Source organism: Thermobia domestica, chromosome 8, assembly GCF_964235325.1.
Source record: "Thermobia domestica chromosome 8, izTheDome1.hap1.1, whole genome shotgun sequence".
Taxonomy (NCBI): domain Eukaryota; kingdom Metazoa; phylum Arthropoda; class Insecta; order Zygentoma; family Lepismatidae; genus Thermobia; species Thermobia domestica.
The window spans coordinates 70,383,131-70,403,767 of record NC_137461.1 but is presented as its reverse complement, the minus strand read 5'-3'; the positions used below and the strand labels follow the sequence as shown (position 1 = coordinate 70,403,767).

At 33.1% G+C, this 20,637-nt stretch overlaps 1 protein-coding gene across 2 annotated transcripts in view; it reads right to left on the bottom strand.

Annotated features, from left to right (window-relative positions):
• Positions 1–20,637, bottom strand: part of Smr (nuclear receptor corepressor smrter) — a 389,247-nt gene that overhangs the window by 340,550 nt on the left and 28,060 nt on the right. The window contains exon 1 of one of the 2 annotated variants that reach the window (XM_081768607.1): positions 5,921–6,141. The exons of the other annotated variant lie outside the window; for it this stretch is intronic. The gene's annotated coding sequence lies outside the window, so the exon portion shown is untranslated. Of the gene's footprint in view, positions 1–5,920; positions 6,142–20,637 lie in introns of those variants that run through there. 2 annotated transcript variants of the gene reach the window in all.

Sequence of the window (20,637 nt, the reverse complement as noted above, 5' to 3'; positions counted from 1 at the left end):
ACAAAAGTAGATTTACTTTTTATTTGTTAATTTATCTTTGGCAAGAGTACAATGGTAAATTAGTAGTGGTGTGAAATTTACCGTATGCCTGCATTCAATAGAAGATATATGCTACTCATAATTTCCTCCAATTATAGTGAGTAGCTTAAGGATCTTCATCAACTAAACTGATACCTGCTTCCAGACTTATCTAATAGGTCAGGAATCTGGATTTTATGACGTGTGTGTCGAAAACTCAAATTTCTGCACTATACCAAATGTCTTATTCACTAAAATTTATAAAAGTGGGAGATCTTGCTTCACGAACATGGTTAAAAGAGTGTCTGTAAAATACGTACATAAAATACTTTCAAATGCTTTCTTACAGGTTGCAGGCCGCAAAATGTAGAGGTACAATTTATGGCAAAGTATCAGAAGTAGTTAAACATGTCTTATCCCTGAATATTTTACTCAAATACGTGATACAATTCCATATTAGCTTTTTTTTTTCTTTTTAAACAACATACGTGCAGCTATTATTAACAAAACATACTTATAATAAATAAGCACTTTTGAATGCATCTAAGGATGAATGATCGCTGAAGAAGTAAAATATATTTACTTCTCACTGTGCAACGAGTCCTTCACAATTTAAGTAATCATAACCAATGACATTTATAGTTTTATTCTGATAAGTGACTAGTCACTTTGCAGTTAAAATTAATTTATTTTCCTTTAATTCCAAACAGGAGATGAACACGAGACATACAAAATGTTATCAAGTACCGTACTTAAGGATGAAAATAATTACTATTATATCCCCGGTAAGGATTGTAGTTAGAATCTTCGTCACCTGATTTAAAGTAGGTCTCTTCCCCCTTTTCCGTGAATCTGAAACGTACAGCATTTTCAGCTCCTAACTAAGTTCAGTCTCAAATATTGTTTTAAAGATGTTTTTGCTTAAAATGTGTTATTTATTTTAGTTTACTTAGTTATTTTAGAACTAAAACGCAATACATTTCTAGTTTTCATAAAAATGTACGAAATCATTTCAAATCGCAAGTTACACTTAAAAATTCGATTCCAGCTCGCGCCAAGTGAACTTTGTGGTGGAAAAACACCGTGTGTGTGGGGGGTTTTCTCGAGGTTCTCCCGTTTCCTTCCACTTTCTTCAATCCACCATTTCATTCATTTCTCTTCATCACTGTCTCCTTTAGCCTAGACGGCATAACCGACGGATGTAAAACCTAAAAATTTCATTTATAGATAAAAATGTGTGACATTCAATATCATACAAACGATTTGTGGGTGATAAATTTCCTCAGCTTTTAATAATAATAATAATAGATAAACATTTCTTCATGACGTTACTTCTCCGTAACGTTGTGTGGAAACTGCTTTAAAGCGAAATATATTAATCTTACTTTTTATTAACTGGTTAAGTATAACTTAATGTGGTTACTCACAAACTTGAATTTATTACGTATAGTAGCCACTACTAACATTACAATCTGAAAACTAGTATAGTCTTATACACATGTGCATTTTCTTATATGTTATGAAGTGAATTCTTGAGTCAATTAAACAATAGCGGCACTGCATGTCACGGCTTTTATTGTATCATTTGTATTAACATGTTGAATGATTTATAACCTTAGCCTGTAGAATATGAACTTTGCTTGTGGTTGTTTGCAGATATTTTCAAAGACTGACGCTCGAATTTTCAATGCAGCTATAATAAATATATACAGAAAATAAGAGGAGAACGTGAGCAGGAAGAAAGACATACAGTTAGAAACAACAATTCCATCATCCACCCATTTCCATTGGGATGATATCACCCTTCCAATCTAAAGCACATGCTTCCCTGATTGCTTGCAACCCTACTAGGGAAAACACCTGCAATGATAATATGACTATTAATAGAAGTTCTTAAATTCTCATTACTTTATTGTAATAGATCTATGTACCGTATGCCTGTTTAATACTGAAACTTATTTAAATAAAGTTATTGATCTACTCGCTAACAGAAATTTATATTTCGGAAATAATCCTTTCGACTAATCTATCTTCAATTGAATGTTAAACTTTAAAAAAAGAATCTTTAAAATCTATTCCATTATTAGCACAGTCTTCAGAGGATGGAGATTTAAAATTTCCGAATTAAGGTGAATGTTAAAGTATAAGAATGTTGAAGGTGGATTACGGCAAAACAGGTAACTTTTTATTTCAGTCAATTTAAATAATTCACGAAATGCCTCAAAACTGAGTGTTCTGTACCACGTTGATAGTTGAACCTAAAAGCACACACTGTAATCGACGCGTGAAGTTACATATTAGGATGAGTACTTCCATTAACGACTCTACCACTGAGCCACATGTATCTTTGCTGTGTATTTCGAAAGAACTACGATGTCTTCTTAATGCATTTAAACTTCCAGCGCTTCATTTATTTAAGTTCTAAAACGCTATTGGAATTAAGTGTTTGAAGATAGGATCTAACGCATTTACAATAATGTGGTTGGATAAAGCAAGCAAGCTAGGAAAGAAAGGCAATTTAGCTAGTTCTTTCCACTGTGCAGTTTTATGTAAATTGTACATTATTATTACTAATTATTATTATTACTAATTATTATTATTTTAATGAAAGTTGATAGGAAATTAAAATCCTCAAGTGCTCAAATAAGGACATAGAAATAGTAAAAACCTTCCTTGAAGAGAAAATTGGAAGATTTGAACATGTAAATAGTTGTGTGGAATAAAGTTCTCGGATATATATATATATATATATATATATATATATATATATATATATATATATATATATATATATATATATATATATAAAAAGCCGAGCAGACAATCTACAGAAGGAAAAGTTTACTGACATCAAAGAATGTACCATACCACTAAAGAATATTTTAATTTTATCAGCTTTGTGTGAAGTGTAGTCCTATATGATTTAGAAACAAGTACACTTGGAAATCGGAAAATAGAAAACTGAAAACACTATATGAGGTTAGAGAATAAAGCTTAGTGTGCTTGAACGGAAAGGAGAAAACAAACCTATGCATTTTGGTCACGACTCAACTATACTCAACTGCATTTGGTTAGAAAAAAGAAAATGCAACATTGGAATGTCTTTATCTATAAGTGTGAGTACATGCCTTTGAATATGAAGTTGCTGAGGAGGAGGAGAAGGGGGAATTCTCTCTGAAACAGTTTTACGACTTTTCACCAATATTCTGTCAACACTGTAACGATTAAATAACAAGTTCTGCGTTTCCAATACGCATCCATACGTATTCATCACCAGGATAAAGATGATGAAAAGAATCACGTGTACGATAAGATATTATATACATGCGAACATTTGGCATTCTACGCAGAAATGATTGTAAGATTATTTATTGATATATTGTAATAGTTAGAAGAAAACGAAGACGTATAGTGAAGGGTGGCATATATGTGCCTATATTATACTTCGTTAATACATGTTTGATCCATTAGTTTTATACCTATAATTTTACATAGTCTGCGATTCTTTGACTACATTATATATATATAAAGCAGTATTGACTTTAAAACAGCAAATCAAGAACATCAATTTTCCCCCTCCCTGGATTTAAAAAAAAAAAAAATGTTTATTTCGCACTTCATAAACTAATTTTTGTACACGTAAAAGAAGTTTTCTTGTCATCTTTCTTCATAAAATACATATCTTAGTCACGTTACGCTGTTAAGAGAATCAAATGCGTATCTCAATTTCCAGGGATGCATAATTAACAATGAAAACTTAATGTTATTTTGAATTCAACTAATATATATTACCAGCAATGTATAAATGATTAAAAAAAAAAAAAAACAGAAATTGGAGCTTTACACTGCGTTACTATATTGGGCGGCCATCGAATTATCAAGATCGATAAAAATAACCAAGGCAGATTGAAGGCATATTAAGAACAAACTATCACATAGATGGTAAACGAAATATTTACTGTCGTATTGTGCTGCTTTCTTCGCTGTAAAGTAAATTAAACATTTAAGTTGAATGTGTCTAGATTATGTACTAGGCACGTATAAACACTACAGAATGATGAAAGAATCTGTGGAGTATGGAAGACGGAAGAAGCTACAGAAACGAGAAAACCAGCGGACGGAATGATCACCAGAAGTACTACCGTGATCGAACTTGCATCTCTTTGCATCAAGCGTGTGAGAACTCTACCAAAGACCCTACGAACTTCTTGCTTTTTTTTTTGGGGGGGGGGGGAGGAACACTAGGTGATATACTGTTTTATGAAACACAATAATAATAATTAAAAAAACTTCATTCTGACAGGACTTTCACCACTGCAGAAATCACACTGCGTCACTGTAATAGGCAGAAAAAAGTACAGTTATGTTCAGAAAAAATAACAGTTTTATTAGCATCAGTAGGATGGATAATGATTTTTTTCTTAACGTTAGGATGCAATAAAGATTTTTTTTTTAAAGTTACGGCTTTGCTTTATGAATGGGAGTGCACAAAGTTTAGAAATATGGATATGCTCTTTTTTTATTTTGTTTTAAATAACTGCTTTTAGTTTTTTGCGGTTATGAATATCATGATAAAATGTGTGTGTGTAAGAGGCAAAAACTAATATCATATAGCGGGAATGATAACATTATAAAGGCATTTTATCATGATAACACTGTATTTAAGATATTTGGTCTTCTGGAGGGGGGTAATGCTACGATTATTCTGAATTAAAAAGAGTTTTGTGTTATGTTGTGGTACAGAACGTAACTGGACTTAATGTATGTACTGCAGGCGGTTGAAATGTTTATTACAGTCAGTCATGAACCTGGAATACGAGAAAATAAGGGATAAGTAACGATGTTCCTCGTAAGACAGAAGGCATTAAATGAAAGCACATTTTTGGATTTTTAGGAATATGAAGGATATACATTATACAGAACAAACAAGATATATATTGGAGAAACTGAGAAAGATATATATTGGAGGACTGTGACTAAAAATTACGACCTTTTATGACAAAGTTTTATAAAAATATATGCCTTACTTATTGGGTCAAATATTTATTTCATTGGGATAGCAAAGAAGTCTTATAAAACATTGACTAAATTAGAATTTACTAAAAGTTGTAATCTCATTTTCTTCTGTTTATTTTTAACTGAGAAAGTAAATACATTATTACAAAATCTTAAGTTTTAACGTCTCATAAATGGAAGTGAATGATACATTATGTAGAAATTGGTGAAATTAAAAGAATGGAAGGAAGCTTGAAAACGTTACGAACTCTATGTCCATGATGATATAAAGGTATCCACCACAAGCACAGAGACTTGGGATCGAACAACAGATCCTTCACGTCTAAGATAAGCATTTCACAATGAGTCATCCTGAATTAACTTTGAATAATATTAGAAGTAGCTATGTTGTAGAAAATAAACCAGAAGAACAAAGAAAAATAAGAATAAATTCCAAGGGAAAAAATGCGACAAAAATATTACTTCATGTATGTACTATGAATAACTTAATTGATATAATGTCGTTTATATTATTATTATTTTATTATTATAGTTGTAAATTTATGAAGGTATTTGATCTGATGCACTGACGATATTTAGAATCTTCCAAAACTGTTTTGCCCTTATGGAGGAGCAAAGAATGAACTTGGAAGCCTGACATTCGCTCCTTATGTGTCCAATTCACGTAAGGGCAAAAGAAAATACTTGACGCCGAACTTAGTACATAAATGTCTTCCTACATGCTAAATAATGAATATGCTATTACTATTATTACTATTACTAAGGTCATCAATGCACATGGTCTCTTTCCCCAATAAAAACAAAAATGGTTAAAATGTTAAAAATCAATAAACTAGTCTAAAACGGAGTTTTATAATGAAAATTATGACATAATGGCTAAACTCACCTTCGGAACTTAAAAACTAGAAGAATACAACCATTACCATTTGTAAAAAAGAAAATGGCAACGGTTCTAACAAGAGACTGGCATAAGCGGCAACATCGCAGAATGTTAGCCACGGCAACACTGCATTTTAAGGTTGCAACACCGCATTGCTCGGACCTTGGGGAACAGCTCTGCCGTGTCGTGACAAAACGCTGTAACTTTGGCGAAGAAGTTTTGCGAAAATGAGCCTTAAAGTTTTCATCCGAAAATGTGATCTGTATCGTGTAGAACCAGTTTATCTTGACTTTGGAAACACGTGGTTACATGTAATGTTACGTAAATGCATGTTGTGTGATTAAATTTGGTGAAAATTGATTGGTTCACCATTATTGCCTAGTTACACTGGTTCTACACGATACAGATCACATTTTCGGATGAAAACTTTAAGGCTCATTTTCGCAAAACTTCTTCGCCAAAGTTACAGCGTTTTGTCACGACACGGCAGAGCTAGTCAGCTACTCAGAGAGAGACTCGTCGGATGAGTACGACACAGAAGACTTGCCACCGACCAGAACGAGGCGATAGAGGAAACCATTCTTGATTGTTTCCATGCTCAACTGCGTTCTGTACTAGTCAAGTCCTCCCTCACAAACTTCAAAACTCTATTGTGTAACGACCAGTCACGGTTGTAAATTCGTGAATTCATTTGGTATAGAATTCATTACAACTGTTTATTAATAAGCACATGTATTCCCATTCCAAGAATTATTCGTTATTACTGAATATCTTATTTATGAAGTTCTGGGTTACTACAAATATTCAGAACTATTATTTTTTTCTTCTATTTGGTACAAAAATTGATCTCTAACTACAATAGTAACATGTAACACCAATCTTATTCACGCTAGCTAGTTACAGTAGCTTCCACGGTTCGATACTTCTTTGGAAGGGATAGTTCAGTGGTAGCGAGAGAGCTTACCTGTGGTACGTGGGATCTCTGGCCAAGTTAGTTTTGTGGTAGACAATATTGTGTCCGTGAGATTTCTCGGGATACTCCCACACTGTCATTCCACCAATTCTCCCATCATCATTTACTTGCTTTAATTATCATCTCCCCTTAAACTAGTGGGCATAATTCTGGGGCATTAAACCAACATTTCATTTCGAAAATATTTCTTTGTACGTCTCTATGAATATGGTAACCAATAATAGCTAAGTTTTCAAATGATTGCCAATTATTGAAACTTGACATGGCCGAACGATCGGGGAGAAAACCAGTGAAGACTCGGCTCATGAGAGGAACCACGTCGGAAAAATCAAATTTTACTCTTTTCAAAACACAATGAAAAAAAAAAAAAACTTACCAACGAAGTTCAAATTAGCATTCATGTAAACGAGTTCAAGACTGAAATTTGTAACTTGAACATAGTTCAAGATATTTTTTTTTTTTCACCATTAAATATATAAGTTCAGTATTACAGACTAACCAAGACCATCCCAAAAATCGGCCGTTCGAGTTAAATCTAGTTCATTCACCACTTGATCGAGACCTAACGTTTAAAGTCATTCAACAGTTCAACTTAATTTGCGCAAACTGCCGTTAATGTTCTAATTCTTGTATACATAATACGAGAATTAAGGTTAAGTTTTCACCCCTTCGTTTGTAACGAGAAAACTTCCAAGTTTTATCGAGTTGAGTTAACTCAGAAACCGCCACTGATTAAAAAAAAAACGAAAAAATACATGTAATACATATTTGTTAAAACTAGATCATCGTATGAGAAAAAAATAAAAGATATTCCAATGTTAAGTAGTCCTCAGGAAACGTAAAAAGTCAACTAAATTGCAACATACTTTCCTTTTAACAACTCGCACTGACTTCTTGAACGCTTCATGTAATTATGCCTTAGTCATTTACCTCGAAGCGTGTTATTAGTTAAGTTAAAAAAAAAAAAAAAAAAAAAAAACGTATCCATGCACCTGCTTTCCGTAAGTGGATTTTTCCTTTTTGATTAAGGATCGGTTAGGCTAGTTCGCAGAAAAAAAATTATGCAATTTTTTTAAAAAAAAGAATCATTAGCCTTTATCTCCCTTCACTTCTTCCAATAAGGATACGTAATGTACACTTAATGATATCACTGTAACCACTGTTTTTAACCTTAAAATATATCTCTCTCCATAAACGTCATCACTTATCAGCAACTATTTCAAATTCAATTTCCTTTATCTTACAATTAGGTCTACAGCTACATGAAGAGTTATTCGCAGAATTAGACGAAATGAATTGCAAGTACTATACCATATAATTATTCGTATCACCGCTACAAAATGATACTCGTGAACACACAGCTACAGAAACAGCCGTCATTAAACATCCACTTAATTATTCGTATATATTATTATAAATATATATTATAATAAATACTGTACGTGCTTAAAAATTACCGTGTTTAGCCTATTTCATAATGCTTGTTCACCGATATAAGTATTTCCAAAATTACTATTATTGCAATTTGTAATTTCGAATCTTATCCTCAGTTTACAATTAAGTATAACTTAACATTCTGCAGGGTATGGACTACCATTAAAAAGAAAGAAATATGACCGTATTGTTAAATATACTTCGTCTTTTGAAAGTTTATTTATTTGTAGCTATGCTCCGTATGTCTGAATTTCCATATTCGTTCGCAGTTCCACTGCAATAATTTGATTTCTAAGGGCCTATAACTACTAAAACTGCTAAATCTTGCTGTAAGATTACAAATATATTCCATCTGTGTATGACATACCTATCAAATATACATTTACAACACTTCATCATTGGGAACAAACGACGTACTTTTTTTTTTTTTTTTTTTTGCGCTACACGTTATTTTTCTTGATTTTCTTGAAAACTATGCTTGAGAATTTATTCTCAAATATGTCATTTTGTTTGTCTCGATGTGGTGTATCAAATTACAGATATATGTCTTACCTTTGACAATATTTTAGTTAAACAGACATTAAAAGTAAAAAAATTAATGAGAATTTTACGTTATATTTTATTAATAATACCATGTGCTGTCGTCTTGCTGCTAGTGTTGTAATCAAGAAATGATGGTAAATTTCAGTAAACAAGAAATTTGGGGAATGGTCAAAAAAAAAAAATCAAAAGATTGGGATCTTCGACAATAATTAGTTTTTGGATAAAGGGTCACAACATTTTCGAACGGCTCCTAAACAGAGTTTTTGTATTTTTAGGGTTTCTCAACCTGGGTGTCGCGAAGATGAATGAACTGACCAAATTTGGTTTTAATCCATTCGCTTTTAGAGAAATTACCGTGTCCATTATATACAAGAAATGGATTCTACTATTATAGAAATAGATGGATATCGTGAGGTCTCTGTAATAGGTATATTAAAAATCCCACACAAGCTTATTACAAACCAGAAATTATAAAGGAGTAGCTGACAAGAGAATGTGATAAAATCGGAGTCGTGATAGGAATTATGTTGAGAACCACTGTTTTACGGAGTAAGTACATTATACTGAGTTAAGTGATAGTCTGGGTTTGACTACATTATATGTAGTTCTCTAGATATAAGGCGTACAAGAAAATTTTTGATTGAAATATATTGGATCTTTCCGTGCATTTTTGGATCTGGGTCACAAAATTTTTGAACGGCATCTAAATCAATTTTTTTTTTTTTAATGGAATAAGCACATCGTACTGAGTTCCACGCATGTTAGCTTTGGAACTTCTTGTATACAATAAAAGACAATTTCTGACCAAAGTATGTATTAACCAATAAATAATAGCGTTACAGTTTTGGCAAATTAACTTTGCCGAAACTCTAACGCTATTATTTATTAGTTAATATATGCTTTGGCCAGAAATTGTCTTTTATGGCATACTGAGTTAAGTGATAGTTTGGGTTTGGCTACATTAAAAAATATGTAGTTCTCCAGATATAAGGTCTACGAGAAAATTTTTGACTGAAATATATTGGATCTTTTGATTAAAAAAAAAAAAAATCACGTCAATAACTGGCATGGTTCTCGCACAAGCATCAATTTTTAGTTTTACAAAGATAATTATTAAGTTGTTCTAAATTTTCTTAAACTCTATGCATGAGGCTTTACACTTACGCATATTATACAGCTCTACTGATTGGTATGTCTCAGTTTTTCGTTAAACGGTACCAATAGACTGTATAATTTATATTTATAGAGTAAAATGCTACAAATCAGTTACTCATGGCTGCAAAGTGCAACACAAAAGCTTGTATTACAATTCGAATTCTTAAAAGATTTTTATTTTTAGGAAATCTAAGTTGTTTTCCCCATCGTTAAAGTTGGTTTATATACGTATCTTGTGTTATTCGACTCGATATTGCTGTTTCTATTATAATAAAGAAGGAGCGGAAGTTAATGAAATATCTGGTACCGGGACACAATGCCAATCAAATACACATGATACTACACTTCATTCTAAACAAAGAATGATAATTTTAAAGTGTATCCTTATATATATAAGGATATATATATATGGTCATTTTTCTTAAGTTCCAGTGATTTCTTCCTCAATTTTAGTAAGTTTGAGTAATTTCCGAATATTATGTCATACTTTTAATTTTGTCAATACGCTCCTAACTTTGCACCCAGGTAAACATATCTTCTCATAATATGACAATTTACAACCAAAAGAGGATCTGAATTACACACATTCGTCTTTGTTCCTATGTTGTTAACAGAATGGTGGTATCTGCAACCACATGTAAGTGGGAAAATTTGGGAGTTTTTATTGTCATTAAATTAATTTGTGTGTGTTTCTTTTAGGGCATTTTATAGAAGAGATATCTATATTTTTTATGCTCCTAGTAATAAATATATATATATATATATATATATACCATAATTCTACTATATTTTTACATGTCACTTTTTACCAGAAATTCGTATGAAAGTATAGTATTTACATAGTTTTGAAATTCCACAACATAATGGATTATGTTGCGTAAGGTATCTTGTGAACCTAATGCTTATATTCTTTCTTTTCTTAGAAACATATTCCGGTAAAATAAAAACAGGAAAGCTGTTTATGTAATGTGTTGTAAAATTAAGCACGAAAACGAAAGATTGTTTACATACGCTTAGCCTTGCAACTACAAAGGAATTAAAAGTGTCATTTTTTTTTTTTTTTTTTGTTAAAAATTAAATTTTCGGTTGTTTAGATATTGTCACATTTCTTACGCGTGGGTTTATTTCTCATTTTTTGATATAAATATTTCCATCCTGCGTAGCTCAGCATTGGATTCGCAAGCTCAGTAATACGTTAATTTTAATAAATGGCATTTTATGACAGTTTGATCCTTAGATTTTAGATGAGCCTCATACATGGCACAATTGTTCAATAATGAATTAAACTTAGTAACATGTGTTGTACGACTTACACTTTAAAGATATTCTTTTATATCATACTTTCAGTTTTTAAGTTCATATTTTGGTCCTTGTAAGGTCACATACAAATCCATACACATTTCAGAAGAAGCTTTTAGATCAGAAAAATCCGACTCCTTACGGAATTAGGTTTAATTTACAGACGTAGAGGAACAGTTAACTTCTCTACACTGAGCGGGAAATCTCTCTGGTATGGATATCGCAGCAATGACGCGTGTACTACCTAGTATTGATGAAGCCTGCATAGTGATAATACGTAATCACAGTTGTTCCACTAGTGTATAAACTAACTGAAAGATACTAGTCTCATATCATCCTCCTTTACGATATGCAAAATGAACTTTAAGTACACTAAAGAACTTCTCTCGGCGCAGTAAGGAGTAATTTTATATCGCAGAATATATGGTAGAATGGAAAACTCTTGTACAAATCCAGATCCGACAGGATGCTTGAATCGGAAATTTATAGGATATAAGAATGACAATCTTCTCTCCAGAATCCACGACACACACTCTACATATCCTAGGATAAGGCTCCATAAGGCAGTGGCTCAGTGGTGGACCGCTCACCTCTGGTGAGTGAGATCACTTGTTCGATCCCAGTTCGCGTCAAATTAGTTTTGTCGTGGACAAGCACCATGTGCGTGAGTACAGGCGACATGTATTTTAAAATTTGGTACGGTTCTAGTCTCCAATAATGTCCCTCTCCATAATGCAATATTGACTAAAAATGTTCTTATACATTCCAATTTTTGCTTGTTAACAGGTTCAAATGTATTATTTTCTCTTCCGTCTCTAAAAGTTCAATGACATATTTTATGTCATGATCCCCGCTCCGTTGGAATGCACCCTTCTGATATTACATGTTACATTGTAACGTTTTAACAATATTTTACTTTATTACAAAGCATAAAAGTTCCTCTGTTACATTTTAATATCATATACCAGTACTTTACTTTATTGCAGTATTGTTAAAATCGCAGAAGTTACGCTGTAACATTTTTATATCGTATAGCTTACTTTATTACAGTACAGTGAACGGCGTAAAAGCTACGTTGTAAGATTTTAGTATAATATACTTGGCATAATTTTAGTACCGTACAAAGGCATAGTGTTTTATATTCAGATTGATCGGCAATATACAATAAGGAAATAATTTATTATTATTATTATTATTATTAATAATAACAATAATAATAATAATATTTCCCTCCTGAAGAATACTGGCAGGAAGTCGGAGAAGTTATTTTAAGATAGTTCTGTTGCAAAACTTATTTAAAAAATATATTCAAACTTTACATTTCTCAGCTCTGCGAAGTGGACTTTATGGTGAACAAACACAGCGTGCGTGTTTTTTCGGGCTTCTCCCGTTTCCTCCCACTTTATTCATTCCACCATTACATTCATTTCTCATTATCACCGTCTCAGCCTAGCCGGCATAACCGCGGGACGTAAAACTGAAAGATTTCATTTGTTTCAAATTTTACATTTCCCAATTTACGCTTTTCTTCTAAATACTAATTATTTATAAAATCAGTAACAACCAGCTCAAGATAGGGAGAAACTCAGCACGCTCCAAGGGTTAGAGACCGCCTTAAAGTTTCACTTTATTTCAACAAGTAGAGATTTCAACTCCTGACCCATCATTTGCACAGGTACAGTTCATTAAATCCGTTGTGCTTTATGCAAACTGACAACTTAAATGTTCAAAAAATAAATACTAGAATAACTTTACTTTTTTCTGTTCCCCCTTACCTTTCAGCCAGATTGCGAATATGGCAAAACTAGAAAAATGCTACTGAAAATACGAACGGGAAGGAAAGAAGCAAATGTGGATTTCTGCAAAGAAGTCACATTCTATATAGTCCCAAGAAGATAGACTTAACTGGAGAACATATACTTCGTTCAACTAATTAGAATTACTAAATAGAAGGCAAAACAAAGAGATTATTAATTTTGAAACAAATGCTGCGGTTTATTACCCATTTACTAATTTTTGTATTTAGTAAAGGCTAATCAATTAAGCATGCATTTTTGGTATTATTTCGTCAAGACCTTTCATTTAATACCCACTCAAAATGTTTTACTGATATTTATTTGTTTTTAACGTTTTAACAAAAAAGACACTTAGCATCTGCCATAAACGGCGGTGTTACTCGTGTAATTCTGACGTATTTATCAAGATGTTTTTCACAATATCGTACAGCTATTTACGTAAATCAAAGAAAATTTATAGGTTTCATTTTAGATTTGCCGTGGTTGGGTAGAAATTAATACTGTGTGTAAGTCTATATTAATTTATGGTTACCGGTATATTAAGGAATACAGAACATATTTACTTGGGTGTTTTATTCGCCTAAAAGGCTGACTAAAATTTTAAAAATGGAACACAGTTCTTGTGGATCCCCTCTCTTTCTGCACTAGTGAGTGTGAAGAGAATCGCAACAAATCTGATTAAAATTTGACAAAATTGATCAATTTTGACGACAGATCAATTTTAGAGTAGAAGGTGATTTTTTCTCCCGGAGGAAATCAGCACCGAATTGTATTCGGCATTGTACGAATTTCCTTCTTTGCTGGTGTCTTTAACGGACCAAATATTCTCTTTTCATGTATCTTGTTGCAAAACTAGTTTGTGATTGATCATTCTTATTAAAATACTAATAATCCTAACGCAATTTTCCCGACCACGTTTAACCATGAAGAATTTTTGAGTTATCACAGACTCACATTTAATCTATTTAATCTTCCTTACAAATATGCATCTCGGGCACTGGAATATAACACTACACAAAATGAAAGTTGAAAACGCAAGTTACCAATCAGAACGAATACGTTTGATGTACAAAAAAAGGTATGAGGTAATTTCGAGAGATCAGCAAACAGTTCAACCTATCATTCATTGCTCATTATCTATCTATATATATAAAAGAGAACGTACAAATCCTTTGTTAGCTCATCACGCTAATACGGCTGAACCAATTTCTTTCATTTTTGGGGGGTTATTAAGATTTGGACCCTAGATGGTTTTTATCATATCACTTTAATTTTCAATTACCAGTGTCTTGAGATAATTGACCATTCAAGTGTCCATAACGTAGAAATCCTTTGTTAGCTCATCATAGCTAAATCTAACCGTATTTATATGCAACCCACATGACCGTGTCACTCGGCGGGTTAACATAAATGACAGGCGATATAATGTTAACATTTACTGCAATCTTCTATGGTTTTTATCATATCACTTGAAAGCGAAAAAGTAAAAATTATCTAAGTAACAAAGTTTATTGCGTTCCGGGGTGACCCCAGCGAAGCGGGGTGAACGCTGCTAGTCATAAATAAATGTCAAACTTTGGTAGAAAAATAAAATTAAAAGACCATTGGAAATACAGTATCTTCGTATAATTCAATAAACTAATACATATTCAATTTTTTTCCCCACGTCTTTCATTCCCATCAAAGATGGGCGGGCCGCAGAAGGTTATGCCTTCTCTACGGCCAGAGATATATAAAGATTAGTGATGTAAAGAAGGGTAGAAATTTACAGGCTGTTATGCAATGGTGTGAAATAGAAACGGTCATCGAGATATGAGTTGGAGATGGAAGTCAGCTATGGAGAAGTAAGGATTGACATGATGTACTTTTCGGCAGGCCACGGTAATATATCAGAAAAAGGCGTAATTTTTGCTATTTCGGGGAGCTCAACGTCATTTATAAATGAAGAGTTGTAGAATTATTTTCACGTACAGATATATGGGCTCAGAAAGAAAATAAAGAACTATTTTTCCATGGCATTTTTATCTTAGAAATTTTTGGAGTTTTCTGAACATTTCAACTTTACTAGAGAAATAACAGTAAGTGCCACCTTTCTTTCCATTATAACACGAAAAAGCTGATTACTATAGTCAGAAAAAATAATAATATGAGAATTGTAGAACACAATAAATACATTTGTACAGTTAAATTACAACTTATAAAAATATATATTAAATTTAAAATACTTTCAATTCACTGGCGAAAACGAAATATACATACATACTGCTGAAAAGGGGAATTTTTAATTATGTTGTTATCAACTTTTTCCAGCATATACGTATGTATTATCTCCGCGTGACCAACTCAAATATATATGTATCATAAAATGGCCACGACGTTTTGCCATTCTCGTATTAATTTAATTCATAAGGGTATAATTTGCTTGCCTGATAAAAAGATACATACCATATTTTGCCATTCTTGTATAAAAATAGGATAAGTTCTATAATCAAGGATAATCGATCACTCAATAGGAAAGAATAAGTTATATTCGTGTCCCAGAGTGTTTTCTGGTTCGAACGGACTGTTTGTAGAACTATGAGAGTACGGTGTATGTTCTACGAAAAAAAAAAAAGTCCTAGTCAAAATTCAATAGTGTTCACAATAAAGCTAGACTTGGTGAAGAAAAAAAAACATTATTTTTTAAAGGGAAGTTACACGGAATAAGTGTATCTATATATCCGTATGATTCCATGTCAGTAGGGCCCAGGCAAAAGGCCCTAGTCAAAACGGCCCGGGTAAAAACGGACCCCGCTCTAAAAGCCCGAAATCAAAGCAAAAGTGGAAATCAGGGAGGGGCACAAGAGGATGGCGCCCCTTCAGTAAGTTGAAGTGTTTGTTCAAAAGAAGGAAGAATTTCAGTGGTTAATAGTAACAGGTAGGAAATTTGAAAGGTGATCCTGATTTAGTTTAGTTGTTGTTTGTTCTGCAACAATCGGTATCGCTTAAATCGATTCTCCATGAAAGTTTGCTTTCATCCTCGTCTCTCTGGGCTTGTATTCTCGTGACATAGCCCGATCTGACACTATCTATTAATGACTGTCCCCTTAGTTCTGGAATTGGAATTCCACCCCTGGGTTAAAGTATCAAAATACTTATTAGTATGAAAAATATTCTGTGGAAAGCACCTGTTTAATTTTATTGTGAGAACACACACATGAATCTGTATACAGGATTAGTCAAAAGTATTGGGACAGGGCAGTAATAACAACATGCGTAACAGGAGGAGAAAATCTTGCAATTGGTATTATTGAAAGAACTGCGTGACTGGCAGTGTGGTCACTAGGAAGCCATCTTGAATTCAGCAATATTGCGTATCACACAATTTTCTTTAACGGACACCGTTCTGAAACTAATTTGCTTCTTTTTTTTTTTTTTTCCAGAGAGTTCCATATACAGTGTACTGAAAAATCAAACTTTTAGGCGAGAACTTGGAGTATAAAGTTGTTTACTTTAAATAAAGGAACTCCATTTTTTTCTTTTAAATCGTGATATATATCGAAAAAAAGAATTGGCAACATTGTTCAACTTCCAACAAATCAGTGAAAAGAGACTAAAGTACCCCATAACCTTAAATACTTATATACATATAAATTTAAAAAAAAAAAACTTAGGCTTGGGAATAAACAGTTCACAGCACAATTGCACTATTCTCAGCCCGACTCGTGTCTATCGCTACAGACAGATCTCTAGATAGGAATCCCACTTCCATTGAAATGAACATGGCGGAAAGACGAAGGTCCAACGATGATGATGATGATGATGATTATTATTATTATTATTATTATTATTATTATTATTATTATTATTATTATTATTATTATTATTATTATTATTATTGAATTCTATGCGTCTCTCGTCAAAAGAACAAATCTCGTATATTCCTGTAGCCACCGACACAGGCTCCATAGATCAACTGATTATACGGCACAGTCTTCACTCTTCCTTTACTATTAGTGTAGATACGTGCTGTTGAAATTCGTTATTCGAATTTCGGATAACGAATAATTATTCGCACAATTGTTCAAAAATGGAAAACGAATATTCAAAGAACTAATATTTGTATAATTATTCGATTAATTTTAACAGCACTGATATAGATTGAATGAACATGTCATTTCATTAGATCATACGTGGCCCACGCATTGCTCATAATAAAATATTTACATTGTTTGCCCACGCCTGTTCTTTCGTTTATAGGCGTACAGAAAATAATAAGCTGGTATACATACTTCTAAATAGAGAATATTTCTTTCCTTTCATTGGTGACACAGGCCACGGGCCTTTAGATTTCTTATGTGAAAATCACAGGCGCATCCGCGGGGAAGGAGTCAACCGGGTCGCGGGTCCGGACCCGTTCCCCAAACTTCTGAACTCAACATACATTTGTACACTTAATATATATATATATATATATATATATATATATATATATATATATATATATATATATATATATATATATATATATATATATATATATATATATATATATACTTGTTTAACATCGAAATGATTGATGTAACACGAGTATTCTAAACAATCTATCACTTTTTTTTTTCTGGAAATGTATGTGGAAGTCTTTTACAATTACCTATCATCTTTTCGGGTGCAAAATAATACCCGTTCAACATTACATAGACCTAGTGGCTTGTAGTATCAGACCCATCACCCAAAAGCTTGGGCTCCTCCCAACAAAAATTTCTGGGTGCGCGCCTGGTAAGAATATTTGAGAGATCAATTTTGATAAGGGCTCATGTAACAAATTTTAAATTTTAAAGGATAGGTTTTCGTAGGGGGGGGGTAGTTTTTGTCATGATTTAGAGATTATACTCTGTAATTTAGATTGTCCCCACAGGACTGGATTAACCCATCTGGAGGCCCGGGGCTAAAGAAAATGTCACCCCCCCCCCGCTGACTTCACCTAATACATTTCTGTGAAAGTAGAGTAGGAAAGTTAAGGGAATATGTTTCATATCTTTGGTCATATTTTATTTTATGACGATGGTTGTATCTTCATGATTCTTTTTAGATACCCAGTTGAGATTCTGATCACAGTGCAGGCCCCTGTCCATCTGGAGGAGAGGGACTATAGCCCACTAAGCCCCTCTTAATCCGGCCCTGGATCCCCACATACTTATTTAAATTACTAGCAATCTGCAAAATATGACACGAAAGCTACCCAAGAAAGGAAGAAAGAAAGAAAGGAAAATAACGAACTTCTGTAAAATTTCAAATGAGCCCTTATTCAAATCAACCCTTTTTGCCCCTTATCATCCGAGTTTGGAGCTCAGTTCGCAGAACCCAAGACCCAGACATCTGATGCTACTTTAGGAAAATTATATGGAGTTCTTTCCAGCTGTTATTCCAATCATAGATCTGCTACTTGTTCCATCATGAGACATTCTCGGCAGCATTTTGGAAAAACTCAAACCGCAAATCATCTTCCTCTAATAGTTACTACACGATTACAATTATTGTGTTACAGATAACTTTTAGAACAATGTGTTGACGCATACGCGCATGCGCACATAGTAAACAACTTGACAAGAAAGCTCGTTATCAGGTGATTACACTTCATGAGTAAGTTATGGCAGAGTTACCTCAGACATGTTAGCCAATCGTTATCTAGCTTCGCCTTTCATTTTTTTTTTTTTAATTGTGTATTGACTAGTATATGCAAGAAGCAGGAGCTCAACAAACTTCGTTACAACATTGATTATTTGTTTCAATTAACCACACAGACTCATCTTCGACTTATCTTCTAGCTCATGTGCAAATACTGTACATTATACGTAATTGTTGGCATTGTTTTAAATTTTGAGTACCCTTGTAGTATATTCACTAGCAGGGCACTTTAAGCACTTTAGAACAGCCTTTCTTAAATACTATGGTCTGTGGTCCCCAAGTGGTACTTGAACTTAAGATTCTCGAATCTGGTCGACTGTATCTGAAGTCTGGTCTAATTCTCTAATCAGATCTAATTGCTCAAGTAGTCCCTTTCTCGGTTTTCGGCTTCAGGATGGGAGTGGAAATGTATGAACGTTTCTCGTGATTTCTCAGAACATCTTGCCTGTATGCAACCCAGATTACTTCCAAGTTGTACGGGCTTAGACAATAGCACAAGATAAATAATGGGGCAATGGATTTCTTCCTTTATTTAAATTCAGGTTCTGAAGTAAGATACAGATGCTTACAACAAGTACAAAAATAAAATTAGGATAACTTTAATCAACACTTCTTTACGAATGGTATTAACCCTTTAATTGGCAAGCATTGATATCATTACCATTAAAATATTTAGTTTGCTTTTATGGTTGAACGATGTCTTCCTGATCATAATTTCGTAATTTTTAAAGTATTTTTACACTTTGGTTACAAAGTACAGGGTGTTTATTTCAAAGCAACATTGCCATAAAATAGGTCTTATGTGTAGCTACTACGCAGCATTACCCTATTATGGTAAAATATCGTAAGAATACTTTCACACGTAATTACCAACAGTTTCGTTGAAATATTTTCTTATAGAGCAAGAATCCACAAATAAAAAAACTAAAAGAAAGAAAGAAAGAACTTTTGCGGAATGTAGCAGATAAAGCTTTTAAGTCGTGAGGATAACGCAATAGAATTGAGAGGAACACTGACCAATAAAGGGTTAACATAAGCGCAAAAGATTCTTTTATAAAACGATGATTTGCGCAATCCGTAGAAATGAATTATTTTAGTTTAACGTCCCACGATTACTGTGATGGTGATTTTTTCTTTTTGCTTTCCCACTGGGAATCGAAACAAGGGATCGTGTGCACGAAAGACGCACGCGCTAGTCACAAGACCATTGGGGAGGAATTGTGATCCGTAGAATAATTTAACAAACAAAAGCGATCTCCACTTAAAAAGAAATTGAGAAATGCTGCTTTTGGGCATTCAATTAGTTACACAGCTTGTGCTCGTGTTTTTGTAACCAGTCCCGACTGCCATTCCTGATGAACCACAGAATTTTCTACGCTAACTCAACACCGTGATGCAATAGCATAAAGTAGTTGGGATATTTATTAATTTTAATCATAAGCCTCATTGTGAGACAATTGGGACATTGCTCACTTCAGGAGACAGTGATCTGTAGTCTAGAGCGCCAGAAATAAGGGCGATGGGAAGCGATATGATGACCATGCATAACCACAGTTAGAAAACAAATTAATGAATAATGGATTGAAATTAAAAATTAATCCAGCGAAAATATAATGGATTCAAATTTAGATTAGAAATGATCATTTCCACTACCGGTACTATGCAATGACAATTGTCTTAAACTATGAACGTTGATTGCAAAATTTAATTGATGTAAAGTCAATGGTATGAGAAAACTAGTCTACTATTATAAAATATTACTGTTTTGTTTTCAAAAAACTGATAATTACTTAAAAAGTTGCGATTGTTCTTTTTTAATACACGTTACGAATTTTTTTAAACAATTATCAATTAAA